Genomic DNA, 17,901 nt, shown 5'->3' with positions numbered 1-17,901 from the left:
TGCTGTTCTGTCGGCTGCTGGCTAAAGCGACTGCTTGACAAAGCGCATCGACCCCTTCCTCTTTTCTCTCACTCACTGACTAACCTCACGCTACGGTGCTATCAGCATCCTGGCCGCTGCCTTACCTCCAGTCATTGGTGTTATTCATTCGGATCATTGTGTTAACAGCAAGGCTTCGACTCCTGGAGCTCTAAAGCTTCGACCCGCTAACTAAACTCTTTCGCTTAATGGCGCGCTAAGGGGCAACGATTGACCAGACAGGAAAAGAATAGGCCCAGAGAAACTTCTGATCTTGGCAAGCGAGCGTTATAATGGTCGGTTATAATGAGCTAGCTGCTATTAGAGACAAAGAGAAGGCCTAGAGGGAAAGGGAAATTTAATGAAAGATTTATTACTCCTCGTTGTTCTTGTCGCTAACCGCCTGGCGACCTTCGTTGGCCTGTCTTTCTACCATCATGTAGTCGCCGGAGATCTTGAAGTAGAGTCGTGAAAAGGGGCAAACATACAAATAACGTGGACGTGGTCATTGAAGTCTTTGCCAATGGATACAAACTTTAGTTCCTGTTAAAGAAGGCCCGCATCCAGTAGCAGCTAACAGGCAGAATATTATTCGGATATAGTTGTGCCAGTACGAAGGTGAGCCGCAATCGGTAGTGGGAGGCTAGAATGAAAAAATATAGTTCACTGTAGTCGTATTTCGATGTTTCAGTATATACAACAGTTCGTCCTTTAATATAAGATCAGCTAAACTGTATTTACTTACTGCATTGTGGCCCAGTTGTTAGATTACTTCTTTCAACGCCGCTCACATAGTCAATCCTTAGCCTCGGTATTCAATCCTCTTTTTCTCATAACGATTACTTCATACGATGCATGACAAGCTCACAAGAATGGAGAACTTTATTTACTATTATATAAAATATAATTACAAAGACTGGACACTGAAGCACGCGACTGCCCAACGAGCGTTTGCAGGCGTTACATTGAGAGAAAAAAGAAAAGTTAGTGTCTATTGAAGGATTTTCTTTAGAATATCCTGAGCCATAAAAAGAACCGAGAATTCATTTTAATTCCGAGAACTATGGGAAGATATAGCGTAAATAATAATAATATCTACTTCTTCCTTTTTCGATAGCTAAATCACTTTAAATTATTTGGACGATGCTTCAGACACTTATATGGTTCATTTTAGTGAGACAACGATCTGACTTTTGTCCAGCCATTTTTTCTGTCAATTCACTAAATATTATTTGATAACAATTACATGTTACCACTTTATTCTAATTTATATAATTTTTGGACGTTTATTGATAGTTTATGAATGAGTCTTAGGTTCTAGATAAAACCTCCTAACAAACTCGAATTGTGTACGCTGCGTTAAGACCTTCGAAATTAAGTTCTTGCGAGGTCTAAAAATTCTTTTAAAATAGAATTTTTAAACCTCGAATTTGCTGTAAATTTGCATGGAATTTTATTGAGAAACTTATTGAAAGTTATAATTACGTTTTCAGTACGGCATAGCGCTGGTTTAGTTAATTGGCGATTTGGAAAGTTATAAGTTTTTAATAATAATAAGAGCCGCTCACCGTAGATAAAGTATAGTGAAAATAATGGCAGATTTTAATAAATATCTTACAAAGCCTTGGTTAAAATAGAAGTTAGAGAAAAGATGTGTATACACAAATGCTTTTGACTGGTTTTTTATGTAAGTGTTGAAATCCAGTTCGGTCTTTTTAGAAACTTCATATTATTCTTAAAGGGGCCGTAATTTGTATATTTTTCTTAGAAATTACCTGGAAACCGTATTTACGGCGTGTTAAACCAGGTTCTTGCCCGCCCGTAGTCATCGATATATAGCGAAAGCTAGTCATTCAGTCGACTGTATAACAGTCAATAATTGGATGCTTATAAGCATTCAATTATTCTCTATACTTAAAAAAGCCGATTTATGCGTACGTAATTTAATTATTTTTCTTGTTAGTCTTGAGCCATTTAGGCGATTCTGGCGGATTTTAATTTACTCTTGGTAGAATCGCATTGTTGTACATGTGTCATGTTTGTCCTTCAACAAGAACAAAAGCCTCGTTGAGTTATTAGGTTGATAAAAAAAATTCCCGTTGGAACCCACAGATGGCGCTAGCGTCGGGCTGGCTGATCGTATCTAGTTGGAACTTCACTGGCTAATTGTTTTGATTCTCGGACGTACATCCTGTTATTTCATCGAGGTATTGTCACTGGAACAGATCATTGGGTGCCTCCAATCATGAAATTCTATTAAGTTCTTCTACAGAGCAATATTATCTTCTTCACTATTTCCATGCTGGAAAAAATGTTACGGAGAGACAACGGATTATTTGTTAAGTCGACACTAACGTACACCGAGCATTACCGTTTCCGGTTACGGCTTAATCGCTTTAGAACCGAGGATTACGAACTGAGATACAGACCACACCCCGAAAGGCCGTGAGAACCGAATTATGAGGAGTTGTAGGCACTCCTTAAGCCAAATATGGCGCAGTTGACCCGAAAGCCCTTGGCGCAGTTAGAAATGACTACTTTCAATGCACTAGGAAAAATTGAAACGGGGGAAAGCCGTTGTTACCTAGATCAACTCATCAGTGTGAACCATAAGGTTGACAGGAAAAGGCCTTGGACTAGCAAAGTGCGACGCGAAATGATGTTGCTGCATGACAACGCCACGCCGCATATTGTTTTGATGACACAACGAGCCCTCATAACGAGACTTCATGGACAACTAAATACACAGACTTGATACTATATATGTTCCCGGTTGAGAGATTAAAAGTGACCGATAAATATCCAACCATTTATATATAGAGAGTTTTTGCCTACTCAAGATCATTTTCAACCTCGATTTAAAGCATCATGTTAGGTAGTTATTTGAACAAAAATTATTTCAAAAAAACTTGCAGTAAAGGTTATAGCTTAAGCTGGGTTACTAAGGAAGTATTGAAGCCTATGTATGGCCAAATGGTGTAGGGCTGGAGCATACCCAAAAGTGACATAGAATGGCGAAAACCAAAGTGGGCATGATTCCACACTTCTTGTCGTTATCGGTTATGGCGGAGTGCTCATAGGGAAGTTTTTCTTGTATTTTTCTCCTTGTAGCTAAATACCGTAGCATCGAGCCACAATTGAAGACCAAAGCGATGGCGAACGTATTGTCGTCGGCAGCAGTCAGATTTTCTTCGTAAACGCCTTTCCACCAGTAGGTTGCAATATTTCGCTTGCGGAGGAAGGTGACATCTGTTATTCGGTGTGCATCAATATTTTGAAAGTTATGTCGAAACGTATGTACTTATGCGTTCTTGAATCTAAGCGGAATTATATGCGGAATTCTCACATACTTTCAGAAGCCTGTTTTCTGAGTGATGCAGAACTATACTTTATGCTTCATATGACAGCTGCATTCAAATATGTGCTATCTAAAAAGGGGTTTAAGTTTGATTTGATTGCGCTATTCTAACGGACTAACCCCGAGGCATTAGCAGTAAAATCTCAAAAACCACCCATACTGATTTTCTGTCTTTAGACAGAAACAGATACAGGTTTACGTATCAAATTTGACGTTCAACTTTTGCGACGCTCATTCAAGCCGGTCTGAATGAACAGTCGTGCGCACCTGATACATACAATGGTGCATTGTTTGAGTTTAAGTGGCCTGGACGCAGATTGTGGCTCGTGCACTTTTCTCAAAACATCAACAAGCTTATAGGTTGTCCACATATGGTATTCCAAAGACGTCATACTAATGAGCATAAAGATGTTAAGTAGTGTCGCCAAAATGTAATCAGGACGGTAGGTTTTGACTTAAATATACCTTAAATATACGCAATTATATAAAAATATGCAAAATATATCTAAGTAAACTAGTTAAAGGCCTGTACACAAAATAGAGATACATACGTTACATTTATCTTAAGAGCGCACACAGCTCTGGACCATATGGTGAAACATACACGTGCATGGCGTTCGCTTACGTTACCCTCGTGTATCTTAGCATAGTGTACCCACACATAGTGACAGCCTATATGTATGAATATGTTTAAGAGGATATTTCAATGTACCGCTTTTCACGGTATTTAGTAAAAGTAGTGTCTTTTTACAATTAACGGAGTCCGCTTTTGATAGACTTACATAGTTTGAAATGCTAGGTATTTCTCGTACATAGTATAGAAATCTCCTAGCATTTGTTTCAATTATGATTAATATTAACTAGCTTTAAATATAACGCTTCAAGTGTCTGCAACCTAATGGACTTGACCTATTTTTTACTTGAGATCTCAGGCGGGGTACGATATCTCTTAGGAGTTTGTAGTCGTACGCAGTTGAAGCGTTCAAGTAGAATTCAATATAGCTTTTAAGGTATATAAACATAAAACCTGCCTGCATTATGGTTCATTTATTATAATCATAATCAAGATCATATTTGTATTGTGATAACTATATACACGATAAAACCATCTATTCTGTACTTTTACCTAAAGCTAAATTTTTTCAATACGTTAACCTGTTTTAGTTAAGAGGAAAAAATTCGTTTCAGCATGACTATAATAATTAACAGGGTTCCCCCACTCGTCTAAGCACTGCACATCTCCAATTGCAGTAAAAGTCCCATCTTGAAAGATGTTTTTTTTTTATGTATTTCCGTGGGTTATCAAATGTGATCAGGATTTTTAAAAGGCGATCATGGCTTTTAATATGGTGCGTGCATTCTGCCATGCACGAAAGACCGCCAATGACACGATCAAGCGTTTCCGGGTGTGAATAAGCACCTTATATTGGCCTATGTTCCTACTTGTAGAAATTATGCGGACAGCATAACATAAGAATACGTAGGTCATTAATAACATTTATAATAATAATATTTTACACAATGATCAGATGAGCTCTGTAAGCTTCTTTAGAGGCTTTGTTTTTTTCCATGTTTCTACATGAGTGACTATGAAGACACCGACTGTGGTATCAACACATCAATAGACTGGCCTTTCGTAAAAGTGGTGATTCTCTTTTTGAAAGATACGTAGCAACTTAGAACACACTAACTTTTTCTTTTGCTTGAAGACACTGCAGTTTTCTGATCAACTAATCTCAGACCAATTAAACTACTACGATAAGCCATTTCTAGCCTCGTTGTGCATATCGATTCCATACTTAATATCTCCATTTTCAGGGTAACCTTGTCTTAGGCGAAAGGCTCTAACGATTTCAGATGCTCCTTTTACAATGATGCTTTGATTGCTGAATAGGTATCTTTGCACTAAAGCATTGTCGTATCTCCTCATGGTCGTCTCGTAAGCGTGACAGCCTGTTTTGATTATAGATTAATATCGTACTTATATGCCGTTGAAGTGAAATACTTAATATGTAATAACGAGTACGTATGTTAGAGATTATCTGCGTTCGGTAAAATACAAAACAAATTGTGCTTGTCGTAATTTGTTCTCCATATTGTTATGTCGACCATAGCGCCACCATCATGGACTCATACTTATACATAGGCAGTGTACGGTACTGTAGATGCCGACGCCTAGTTATCAGGTAGAACTTATCTTTTTTTATAACTTACGGCAGTATCTAACCTGATGGCTAAGGAAAAGAAGACGAAGAAAGCTACTTACCACTTGAAAAAATTTACCAACGTAGAAGACGGAACCATGTTCCATTGAGATTGTATCAATTATTTCGTTTGGTGTGTACCTCCACGGTCATACCCTTTCGTATCCTGTAGCCGATGGCTACTCCTTTCTTTGATGCATAGTGAGCGACAGTATTATATGCCGAGTAACCTATGTACTCCGGTTCATTCGAAGAGAACCTGTTACACATCGCATGTGCTTCAGTATTTGGCCTCCATGGCGTACTAGCATTTTTAGTGGCTTGCCTTGGCTCTGGCTGCATCGGTATGAACTTCTTTGTAGAAAGGAATCTGACTTGCCGGCCAGAACTATTAAAGTCCGTTAGAATTGACTAATTCCCTCATAGAACGAAGATAGATTGCTTATTGCTGCAAACATATGATAGAGGCAGCTGGTATGAGTGTATGTTGAAGCGTCGAAGGAACGCCTTTGTTAGCTTGTCACTGAAAAAGCGTTTTAATCCGATAATATCTAAGCTCAAAACGATTCAGACGGATTCCAAACTGAGAAATAAACCTGAAGTAGATAATCTAAGGACTTTCAATGACATACACCAATCGACTCCATACGACGACATGAAACAATAATGTAGTACTTCTCATGGATATTTCCAAGGTGACATAAGAGGTCTTTAGATCCTTGCTAAAAGTACTGACTTTAGTTCTCACTAGGATACGATATCGATTAGATAATATTTCCTGTGACGATCTGATCTTCGAAACTACCTGAACTCGAAACAGCTGTCAAAAGAAGGCTGTGTCAGAACCAAAAAGGTCATTCTTAATGAAAAATTAGTCTGCAAGATTTTCAAAATGATAGAAATCCAGTTTTTCACGGTTCTTACAGTCATTATTGAACACTCATTAGTACTAAATAATACTTTTTTTTTAGCTAAGCCTTCATTGACTATTAATTATATAAAATAAATAATGCTGAATGTGCAGGAAAATATTAGGAAGCAGAGAGGTTACGAATAAACCATATAAGTTATATTGATCCATTGGCACGTATAACATTAACAGCTGTTTCGGATTCCGATACCTTTAGATCCATAGCGCACACGACCTATTTTCAAAGATGCGCTTGACAAGCCTTACAGACAATGTGCGTTACTAGATTTGTGTCGAAATTGGATTTTGGTATCAAACCGACACGGGTGGACAACTGCCTTGCTCCCTTTATGAATAATTAGGGTCACTACTTGCCGACTATACTCGACTACAAAGATGATACTTCTCTTACATTATCTTCGTTATTTCTATATATAATATATATATACGTATATATATAATATACGTTATATAATAGCATTGTTTTAGTAATTATTTGTCAATTTATTCACGTTTTCGTACATCATAAAGGCGCGTATTGCCTAATCTATTTACTGTACCAAGTAAGCTCAGTGGCATAAAAGAACATATCGAGTACATTGAAACGCCTTCTTTCCTTATATATATTTAAAAATATAATGTGGAAAAGCCACTAAAACTTGAGATAACATAGAGCAAGGTGTTGTATGGAAAATTTTGTACTTGTTGTGTCGTGTCTATAGAGGAGGCCTATTTTATGCCTTCTGCATTCAACGGTGGTGCCACAAAACGTCCCACGTCCGACAAATCAGCCGATATTGAACGTCATCACATCTGGCCCATATAGCTTTGGAAGGAAGAAAAAAAAGGACGCAGAAGGCAAGATGATATAACTGGCTATCGAGAAAAAAGAATACTTACGACAAACAGGCACAAAGCAATATGGTGATGGTCCGAAGACAGCCGTTATTCCGTTAGATGGGCAAAGCATATGGTAATACAGTGTCCGAAGTAATAAATAAAGCAAGTTAAATAATACTATAGAAGAATGTAAGACCGTCTGTCCTACATAGAATTATGTTACCGTGTGTCTGTATCTAGCTGTTGAGTCAGAGAAAATAACGTGATCAATCTGTACTGAATATTCAGATGTTAAAGGCCAATCTGCGCAAGGCTGCGCCTTTGGCAACAATTTTTTTTATTCTTCGGTACGCTTCACACAAGAAGAAGAGATTTGAATTTTTCTATAACATTGACATTTGATTGTTTGTTTTTGTTTGTCTGGAAGTAAGTAATTATATGTCGAAGAACGTTTGATACAGAGACTGAGCTCCCAAGTGCAAGACGAACGAGGAATGGTTTTTGTAGGAAAGCCACTTTTACAAAAAATAAGTATGCTTGACATAATTCAAACGTGCCGCGTCTCGAATAATAATCATGTGTCTATTATAAATAAAAAGGACGTCGAGAAATAACTGGTATTTTGTTCTTCCATAAACTTATCCAACCGTGTTGATACTGGAGCCTTTATATCAGTAGGTTGGCAGACAGATTTCTCTATCGCACCTATAATAATTAGTCGATACATATGTATATACAATAATGTATTTAGCTTCTAATTAAGTGATTTTGAGATTGTAAAATCTGAGCGCTTCAAAACACTTAAATAAAGTATCTACATGTAACCTGAATTAGTCCGTACATGCTACAGTAAACAAAGCTTTTCAACTGTTAAGGCATGCATTATCGGACTATTTTTCCTAAGAAATCTGCTCTAAAATGATCGGATTATGCCGAACCGAGCTATCGAAGTAAATAGACATAGAGGTACCGACACGTAAGTGATTTGTCTGTTTAATTTCAATTACCAATAGAACAACAAAAATTTCTTTCCGGCGTCTTCTAAGTGGCACACTTTGATCTTTTATTCGCGACCTCTTCATAGCGAAAAAGTCGCCTTCTGAAACATGGCCAACAAGACGGACAACATTTTATTATGGTGCTCATTTTACCAGTGTATTAAAGGTGGGCCAACAACATCGCGGCCAGAAATCAGCAGATACTGAAAGATTGGAAAAAACTGAAACTCGCAACAGGACTGACTGTGGTTACCAATCAGCATGTTATTATATTTCTTTTATTGCTGCTCTTGCTGGTAGTGACAGTCTAAGACAACGTATACGGCCCAGGTGGTCTACAATAGCGAAAACAGGTATCACTATGGTGGAGGCACCTGCAAAGCACACAGAAGGCTGTAGCCAACACCCATCATCTAGGCAATAAACAGGGGGCGAAAAGATACGTCCTACGTGAGCGTAGGTGGCAAAGTAAGTTGGCGTTACGGAAGCAACGACAGCAGCGATTGTCACTGCGCTTTGCCGTCCAATTGACCTACCCATTAGCTCACGGAATCGATCAAGGATCCACCAACGTAATTCGAGCAGTTATATAGCCAAAGACCGTCAATCGTACCTAACTTGTATAGCTGGAACGATGGCAGTGCTAGTTATGAAATCTCACTTACCACAGTATTTGTACACCATTTAATCCGCCACTACAATTCACAGAAATAAAAATACAGACCTCGTCACAGTTCGACATAATGTATATTGTCTGTTGTTTATTTTCAGGGCTCTTGTTTTTTCACGACAATAGACCGTTGCTCCATCACCGCTGTCAAGATAGAACCGTCCCTAATTTTCTTGGTGACAGATGTAAATCTGTCGCTATCGCATTGACAAGTTGCGGGCGCGTTCCTGTAATGCTTATCTGAGTGGCTGAAGTGTGTGGGTGAATTAAGAGAGACGTATGAATGGCGTTAGTTGGACGAAGGACACGAAGGGTTAATGTGTGCCAAATAGTAACGACGCATGGGCGGGAATGGAGCTCAAACAGGTAAACGGTATCAAACTCCGATTTGCTTCTACGTATTGCCTTTAGAGTAGAAATGCATATAGCTGCGACTCTCAAGCGTTTGTCGTTGTCAAACCGGCCTTAACGCCTCCTCGTAGAAACCGATGACTCTGCCAAGTGAATCTGATCAAGTCAATGGTAATTCTTTCCATATCCACACAAGCAAAAAAAGGTTGCATGAGAATTTGGCGTATTTAAAGAACGAGGAAACTTAGAAGACTAACAGGATTATGAGATATAAGAAAAAGTATAGCAAGCATTTAAATGATAGCGATTCCTCATCGGGTAATCATATAAGTGCATTTAAGTCATGTTACATCAGTCTCACAAAAGCTATCTAAGTCAAAATGATGCAACTACCGCGTTTCACATGCATTTGTCATCTATTTCAAACGACTTCTGATAAAATTATTTCAGACCTGGAAAACCTTAGTAAAGGGGCCCTCAAGTAATAGACATCAAAAGCAAGTAAAAATCGTCCTGTAGCTTTCTCTCCGAATTCCACAACGTGCGTTCCTTCTCGTTCCACTTGCCCTCATGCATTGCCGCTTTGTCCTGTTTTTCCAGAGGGGCTTAGTAGCGTCACTTTTCCTCTGTTTCTTTTTCCTGTATTGGCGCTTTTGTCGTCGAGTTTATTATTATTTCATTGAAAGGCTTTCTGATCGCCTCTTCTCTTTTTAGCCCCCCTAATAGCTTCCCAACGGATACATTTTTCGAGCATCTTTAGCGAGTTCTTGCATGCCTAGCCTTCTTAACCCATCTAAATCATTATGTTCTGTTCCCGTGCACCAAGCAACCTGATGCAGCGCCTGCTATGCAGATTCGTGCGGGCGACGTGCCTGCGATTCTGTCGTTCTACTTCTCCTTTTCTTCTATCGAACCTGGTTGTCCTTTTTTGAGAATCAAAGTTTGTTTTTTAAACTACGTGCCTCCCAGGCTATACAAGCGAAAGTCCAATTATTTTCTTCGTCTTTCTTGGCTGTTGTATATATACATATATAACACAGCCCACCTCTCCTGAGTTGTTCTTCTCTTTCTGTGTCGGACCTGGCGGAATTTCATAGTAAAGAAGAACGACTCGACAGTGGGGGGTAGGAAGGACACACCAGCAAGTGACATCTGATGGACTGATAACGTTAGCGAATAGTCCGGAAGACAACACAAATTGCTACAGCTTTTCCCAGCTCTATAGCCAGTAATGGCTTGATGTTAGAGCGGCGCTCGTGCTACGACCATAGCATCTCCACCTCGCCCCGTCTGATAAATTACGCACGTTGCATAATTTACTTCGAAGCGACACGGGCGAGCGAACCTCATCATATCGTTACCCATTGCTAGAGCTATTTCCACTTTGCCCAGCCAGGATAGTAATACAATTTGAATTTTTCTATCACGTTCCAGCCAGATGGCCGGCAGTACAGTTTCGCGCGTGTGCGTATGCGGGTTATGAAGTTATTACAAGTCCAGACTAGACGCTACTGGGCTCCTGTTGTAGTTTTCTATTGGACAGTTCTCCTGAACTATATTCCCCCAAGTTCAATCCAATTTGTTAGGAGGTGCATCCTAGGGGAAACCGTAATTTGTAATTTACTTGCCTTCGTACAGGGTGCAAAGGACAGGCAGGCCCCTCCTGTTCCTTCTCCACCTCCTACCGCTCATTCGCTAACGGTTTCCTCGTTCTTTGTTCTTCCCTTTACGTTGGTTTTCACTAGGCCAAAACTAATAGACTTTCCATCCATCACAAGTAGTGCTGCTAGCTAAATCACCGGCCTATACACAGGCCCTCCACAGATCCAAGCCCATAAGGCCTCCCCACCCGACTGTTAATAGCTGGCACCTTCTGACTGGCCGATGCGTTTGTATGTGTTTCCTGCTTGCTTTTAGCCTTTTCCTTGTTTCCTACCGTAGCATCAGTAGCACAACGTTCTTACTGTTCATGTTGCTTCTGCCATAGCTACTGTAACCTCTTCTCTTACTCTCGTCATGTTACGATAGTTTTTGTTTGAGTTGTTGCCGTCGTCGCATCATCCTAAGTGCGTGCGTTCTGCTATATTTGTTGCCAGTTATAGATAGAGAGCGCTGTAGTGAGCTTTGGCTCTTGGTGCCATTCCTGCCGTTTGTTGTTGCGCCTATCAACCTCGCATAAAACTTCATACACTACCATTAGGTAGCGATGCAGAGTATCCAGGTAAAGCGAGCCAGCTAACGTATATCCGAGCAAATTGATGCCTCATGTTCGATCGAATGGTAGGCGACACTGTCCTCATCCAACTTACACACGCAGACAGGCAAAAATGCAACGCTAACTCGCCCGAAGGCTATTTGAAGCCTGTGTCATACCTTAGTGGTGGGAAGGAAGGGTTGCGGTCCGAACTCCCTTGATGCCAACATCACTTCCGTCCGTTAGTAGACGACGCTCGGCGCGGTGCCTTTGAGACGTTACAAATTCCACCTGCATCTGAGACATGTCCTGCCGTCAAAATGCCGATACAGCTGTTCTGTCGCCTTAAAATGCATTACCATTATTTCGTTGTGCTATATAGTAAGAGATGACAGGCAGATTATACTTAGACAGACAATATAATGGGCTAGCAGCAAACGACTGGTAACTGCAAAGTTAATCTAATTTTCACTTTGTTATCAACTCGGTTCAGGTATTTCCGGTTACCGCATCAGGCGACTCGCTAGCAGGTCAGCAGCCGTAGAGAAAGACGTGAAGCTGGCATATTCTGTGAGTTAGCTAGACTTCGTTGATAAAGCGACCCGCGTGAAGAGGCGACAACAGATCGAAGGCTACTAATACCTGTCTTACGAAGGCAAAATTGTTTAGGAAATAGAGCACAATAGCTTTATGTTCTTGATGCCTCCCTCCTGTAGCAGCCTGAAGTTATTTGACCCATCACTAATGGCACTGACCTACAGCTGACAGCAGAAACCGTTAACGCGAACTTCTCGACCCCGGAAAAGTGTAATGCATTTTACTTGCAGGGGGCATTTTTTGCAGGTACTCGGTAAGCGCTGGCATTATCACTGTTATTGTACCGACAATGCATCGCTAGTCCTGCTTTCACAACATCAAAAGCAGACACTGGGTCCACGACCAGATTGACGAAGTAAGAGGCAAGGAGCTTTTTAAGTAAAGAATTAGCATTCTGCCTAAGTATAAGTTGTTTTTAGCTAGGTAAGCGATCTTAATGTTGATAATAACTTGACAGTGAAGCACCTTTTTTGGTATTTTGCTATTCACTTGTATGATACTTGCGTACACGTTCTTTGAACTCGTAACTCAGCTGACTAAAATAAGTTGACGTTTAACATGAAGCTAGGCTACAATCAGACAAAAGACACTACAAGTTAAAAATATTACATAGAGGTTTATAGTTGAAGAAGGTTTTACTTTGGTCGATATTTTTTTGGAGGAAGGATAATTTTGCTTTAAGTGAAATTAAGTAACTATTATTCCTTTCTCACTTACGCTCTCGCCGTTATGTATATATAGAAACTATTCATTGGAACCTTAATATCCACGATATACTTCTGGTTACGTCTCGATACGAAGGAATCGATGACAACAGGTTTCCAACTTGAATCACCTCACGTATTCTTATGTTGAACAGGCAACACGTTGACATTGAACCAAACGCTTGAAGAGAGGATTTCGTCTCAATAACCGTATTGACCACGGGAAGCATAAATAGAACGCTGGCACTTTCCTACAAAAAAAAGGGCAGTATAATGTAGTATTCAATCTTCGTAGTCATAATCATTTCTGGTTGCGGTCTATACCGGCTGACGCGAGTATAGGACAACAGTCAGCAGAAGCATGATCCACCCACTAATAACTTAGTAAAGGTTCGTGTTGTACAGTTGCATAGGGGAGGTGTCTAGAGAACTTAGAAGGTTACAAAACAGATAGCGTAGGCCAAGCTTAGAGCCTCTAAAGATGCATTAAATGAAGAATGGCTGTAGCAAAATTTTTCACTAAAAAGACAAGGTCATTATGAACGATGTAAGTGGCCAAATGTGGGGTAAGTGGTTCAGAAAATTTAAACGTGTATATCCGTACATACTTCGGTAGTTTTCAGAAACCGAACCGGAAATTTAAACCGAATTAAACAACTGAGAATTAATGCAAAATTACTACCTAAAAACCATTGTACTAATGTGTGAGTACTAGTCAGGTTTTTTAACCATATTCTGTCGATTCGCCCCTGTGTCATCGCATACATCGATTATTTAGCTATTGTGATCCTGGTAAACATACGTAAATCTGTGGATTTGGCTATTATCTTTATGACTACAGACCAACTGCACACACATTTATAGTAGTATGTTGTGTCTAGATAGAAATGGCCATTACGTGACCGCTTTGACACCCTAAACTACTTTCAACTCTTGTTTAATAGATAAAAAAAAAAAAAGAAACTTTTAGGAGTATTAATAGTAGAAAATTTTTTCCTTATATTTGTGAAGGAATTTTGAAAAACAAGCAAGCCTTCCGAAACCTTGATTTTCCGATTGTTACCTTTTCAGCTTGGCATAAGTCGGCATATCAAGTGTTTTTAATACTTATTGCAAGTGTATTAAATTTATCAGGTTATTTGCTTAGGTTCTTGCCTAATCTATAACATTTTTATCAATGTGCAATGAGAGACGGTTTGAATTAACGATAATATTACCTTTATTTTTGTTTGGCTTATGGAATACAGTTATGCCGGTAGTATATTGATAAAAGTAAATTAGGTAGATAGAAGAGGTAAAGATGGCTAAGATGAAATGTGCAGCGTTTCTAAGAAAATCCGGACGCCAGCTATCATCCTATTACTTAAATCTGTCTGCCTAGTCTATTGATTTATCTGATACGTAACTAAAACTATGTGTCTATTTGTTTGATCCAAATTGACCTGTTAAAGTGGCCTGGTCTTTGGTGATTCGTGAAGTATCACCCTAAGTAGAGCTAAACGTGAAATGGACCTAATTAGGATAATACTTTTTTTTTCGGAGAGGATTTATTTTTCAAGTCGATAGAACATGATAGTAAATTGGGCAAATTTATCTTTTTTTTTTGCAGTTTTACGTTCGTTTTGTAGAATCCTTCTATATGTGTCTATACAGTCGTAAAGGTTGAGGTGATCTACTTTTTAGTGGGATCTTGCCCCAGCACCATGCATCCTACGAATAATATTGGTAACCAGTTTAAGCTTTTGTACACTAGTTTTTACTACTCCTCGTTTTCTTTTCTTTTTTTTTCTTTTTTTTTTTTTTAACTCAGTTATATCTCTCTTCACAATGCTCAGTGTTCTACTTTTCTATTAGACCCATGCCCGGTTGAAGTTTTTGTTTGCGAACACGCCCCAAACTGTTTTCCAATCATCCTCTCAGTAACTAGAACAAGGATGAATTTTTTCGTTTTAAAAAAATTTGTTCGACTAGCAAAATGGTAGCCGATCGTTTCCATGGGGTAAGGGGCGCAGTTCTGAACATCGATCGAAAGCTCTCACGCTGCTGAATTTTCAGGTTGAAAATGCTGACGAGAAATGCAGTGTATATACCAGTACCTAAAATTCGTGTATTTGAGTGATAATTGTAAAATTTTATTAGTCCTACCAGTACGCAATGGGCAAATAGTCTAATTAACTCTAAAAGTCGGCTGATTTAATTTGTGTTCGTCATTCAGAAGCCGGTTTTGTTAACGCGCATGCCGGAAACAGAGTTAATTCGCTTGCATAAAAAGGCAGCGTTATCAAATCGCAAAAAAACACTCAACACAATATGATCAGGACCAACTGTTATGTGAAACAGGTCAATTACAATGAAATAGCTGTTCGTTTATTTTATAGTTTACGTTACGTCTGGCATAATATCAACGTACAATAAATGAAGAACAAAACAGGTGCCGGACGAAGCCTGCATATGCTGAAAAAATTATAGCGGCGCGAAGCTCCATAAGAACGTATTCCTTAAAACTATCCAATATACAAACCGATATAAAATCACTGATTACTAGAGATTGATATCTACAATTATTACGAACGAGAACAGATTAAGCGATTAATTAGTAAAAATAACATGAACTGGAATATGAATTTTTTTTAAAAATTACCTTTATATATATATGTATATATGTGTATATATATATATAATAATCATTTAATTAGAGTTTGTAGTGTTCCGTTATTTGCGTATATACTTGGGTTAACAATGTTGCTAAGCTAGTTGCAGAAGATTCTATTACTTACCATAATGTTGTCTAACTGTAGCTTAGATTTCAATATCATGAGACAGATAAGACGACTATATTGTATATATAATCAAATAAACAATATACAAAGTTAGACTCTGGGACTCATTTCTTCCTCCACCGTACACCTTGTGGCAGCTAATCATGAAAATATAACCTTGACTGTTAAGCCGATCATAATTTTAGCTGCTTCATATATGTAAGTTTAGTGTCTCTATCAGATTTTTTTACATTCTGATCGCTCTCTCTTCTATTCAGGATGCGTCAGCTGGATCCGGCATAACGTCGGCATGCTTTTCATTTGAAGATTACAAGTATATATATATATTTTTTTTTTATTAGGAGCATAATTTTGTTCGATCTAGCTAACTCTTTGCTCTACAATTTATCAGTCACCGACAGACTGCGTGGCAGAGGTTTAGCTCTATTTTCAAATATCAGAAAAACTTTGCGATAACTATTGTGGGTAATACGGGTTGGTGTCGTTAGACCCGCTGAAATCTGATGGAGTACGCTTTACCTAAAAAAAAAAATCAACAAACTTTGAACATTGCTTTTAGCGGGCCGAGCATATAAGCAGTTAAAAGTCTACGAACAATCTTGGCATCAGGGATTTAGAATTGTCATAAATAGGTTTTACGCCCTTTCGATTAGCTTTCGAGTCATTTTAATTCGACAATATATAGTTTAAGCGTCAGTGCAACCGAAACATATTGTTGCTCTTCTAGAAGCTACATAATGATAGATGATGGCGTCGGCTTCATGTCGCTAAAAAAGCTGATAATTTCGTCAACTGTGCCTTCTATGATGACGGCTAATTTCAATTCATACACAAAACGCAGGTGTTTCTCTGTTAACCATGATGTAATTGTGGTTTGGTCCTAAAAGGAGCGCCAGATCTTATAGTTGTAACTAGCCGATGGCCTGTACGTTACATGCTAACATAACTAGCGTAACTGAAGATGCGAGACTGAGGCTCCTGTACGGGAACTCATTCTAAAAGTCTTAGCATTATCGAAAACCATGTGAAATTATAAAGCTGGCCTACCATGTGCTTTCGTATGTATGGTAAACAGGAAAACGTATGAATAGAAGGAAAAGTACATTGGTAAATTTTCGATCCATAAACTAACGAGAATTATTTAATTATAGAAGAATTTTCTAAAAATCAGAATGATGTCAGAGATATTTCTATAACCTATTAGCATTATCTACCAACCTTCCTTCGTATGTTCACCTAGCCCTCTGTCCATACATTTTGTATGCATTGTCTATCAGGCATCAAGCCTGGCCATATATGCCACTCTTCGCCGATTTTCCCATTATGACCGGTATTTAGAAATCTCGAGTACCTAGCACGTGCGTGGAGTAGAGGCGGACGACTAAAAGACTCAATGATATTCCCTTGTCGTAACCCGCGTCATATGCAGACGCCATTTCCTCTTACAGCATATAGAAAACAAATCGATTTATCCGTTAACGACATACATAGTCACTCTGTGAAAGGCGGCAAAGCACAAATATTCTTGCCATATCACATAAAATGAATGTGCGGGAAACTAAATCGTACATACATCGAATTACCACAAGCTTGATATAGTAATGTTTACATCTTTATATATATTCAAGTAAAAGTTTAAAGATCCTATTTTACGATGATTTATTATGAGTTTACTATAATGTATAGGAACGGATTAGTGCCTCGTCAGTCGATGCTCTAGAGAAATGATTTTTCTGACTAGCAATAGGAACGGAACTGGATAGGAACTGGACCTAGGAAGAAAAATAATCGAATTAAAAAAAGGCGCACTCCACTTCAAGCGGCGCTTCCCGTAGAACATATTATAATGGTATCATATTAGTGGTCTAAGTTTTGCCAGTTATCACATCCCACATTTTCAGTGTTAACTGTATTGCGGTTGATTTCCTGGCAGAGTCATGAGTGTTCCGTCTAGTTTTTTTACTGCCTGCTTATTGGTATACCAGAATTCACTGCTGCCAGGTCCGCCGAAGCACTTCCATTAGCTTCTATAGAAAACTCTAACGTACACGGCTGAAAGGGTCAGGAGCCAGAAATTCTGTCACAGTGAGAACGCGCTCACCCACTGTTCTTAATGTCGAAGAAAGCCGGTTCTGTCTAGAACAAAATAACAAACTTATCATGAAGGAAGGCGACGCATCAGTTTCACGACTTAAACAAGAATGAGCTGTTTGTTATCCAGCCTCTCGGCGCTAGACAACACCCACCAAATTAAAGACCTTACTTTTGCCAGAATAT

At 38.9% G+C, this 17,901-nt stretch overlaps 1 long non-coding RNA gene across 5 annotated transcripts; it reads left to right on the top strand.

The window, feature by feature from the left end:
• The first annotated feature begins 429 nt into the window (after window positions 1-429).
• Window positions 430-15,719, top strand: LOC147759092 (uncharacterized). Of its 5 annotated transcripts, none has more exons than XR_015316968.1 (5): window positions 430-636; window positions 9,100-9,364; window positions 12,037-12,113; window positions 12,387-12,495; window positions 13,000-15,719. It is a non-coding gene; the product is annotated as an uncharacterized LOC147759092 (long non-coding RNA). The 5 variants fall into 5 exon arrangements; XR_015316967.1 differs by lacking the exon at window positions 430-636 and adding an exon at window positions 2,002-3,819; XR_015316986.1 differs by lacking the exon at window positions 430-636 and adding an exon at window positions 2,002-3,819 and having other exon boundaries at window positions 12,387-12,502.
• Window positions 15,720-17,901: the final 2,182 nt, after the last annotated feature.

This window comes from Varroa destructor, unplaced genomic scaffold, assembly GCF_002443255.2.
Source record: "Varroa destructor unplaced genomic scaffold, Vdes_3.0 BEIS01000001.1, whole genome shotgun sequence".
NCBI lineage: Eukaryota > Metazoa > Arthropoda > Arachnida > Mesostigmata > Varroidae > Varroa > Varroa destructor.
Note: the sequence above shows the minus strand (reverse complement) of the source record. Positions and strands in the feature narration are given on the sequence as shown.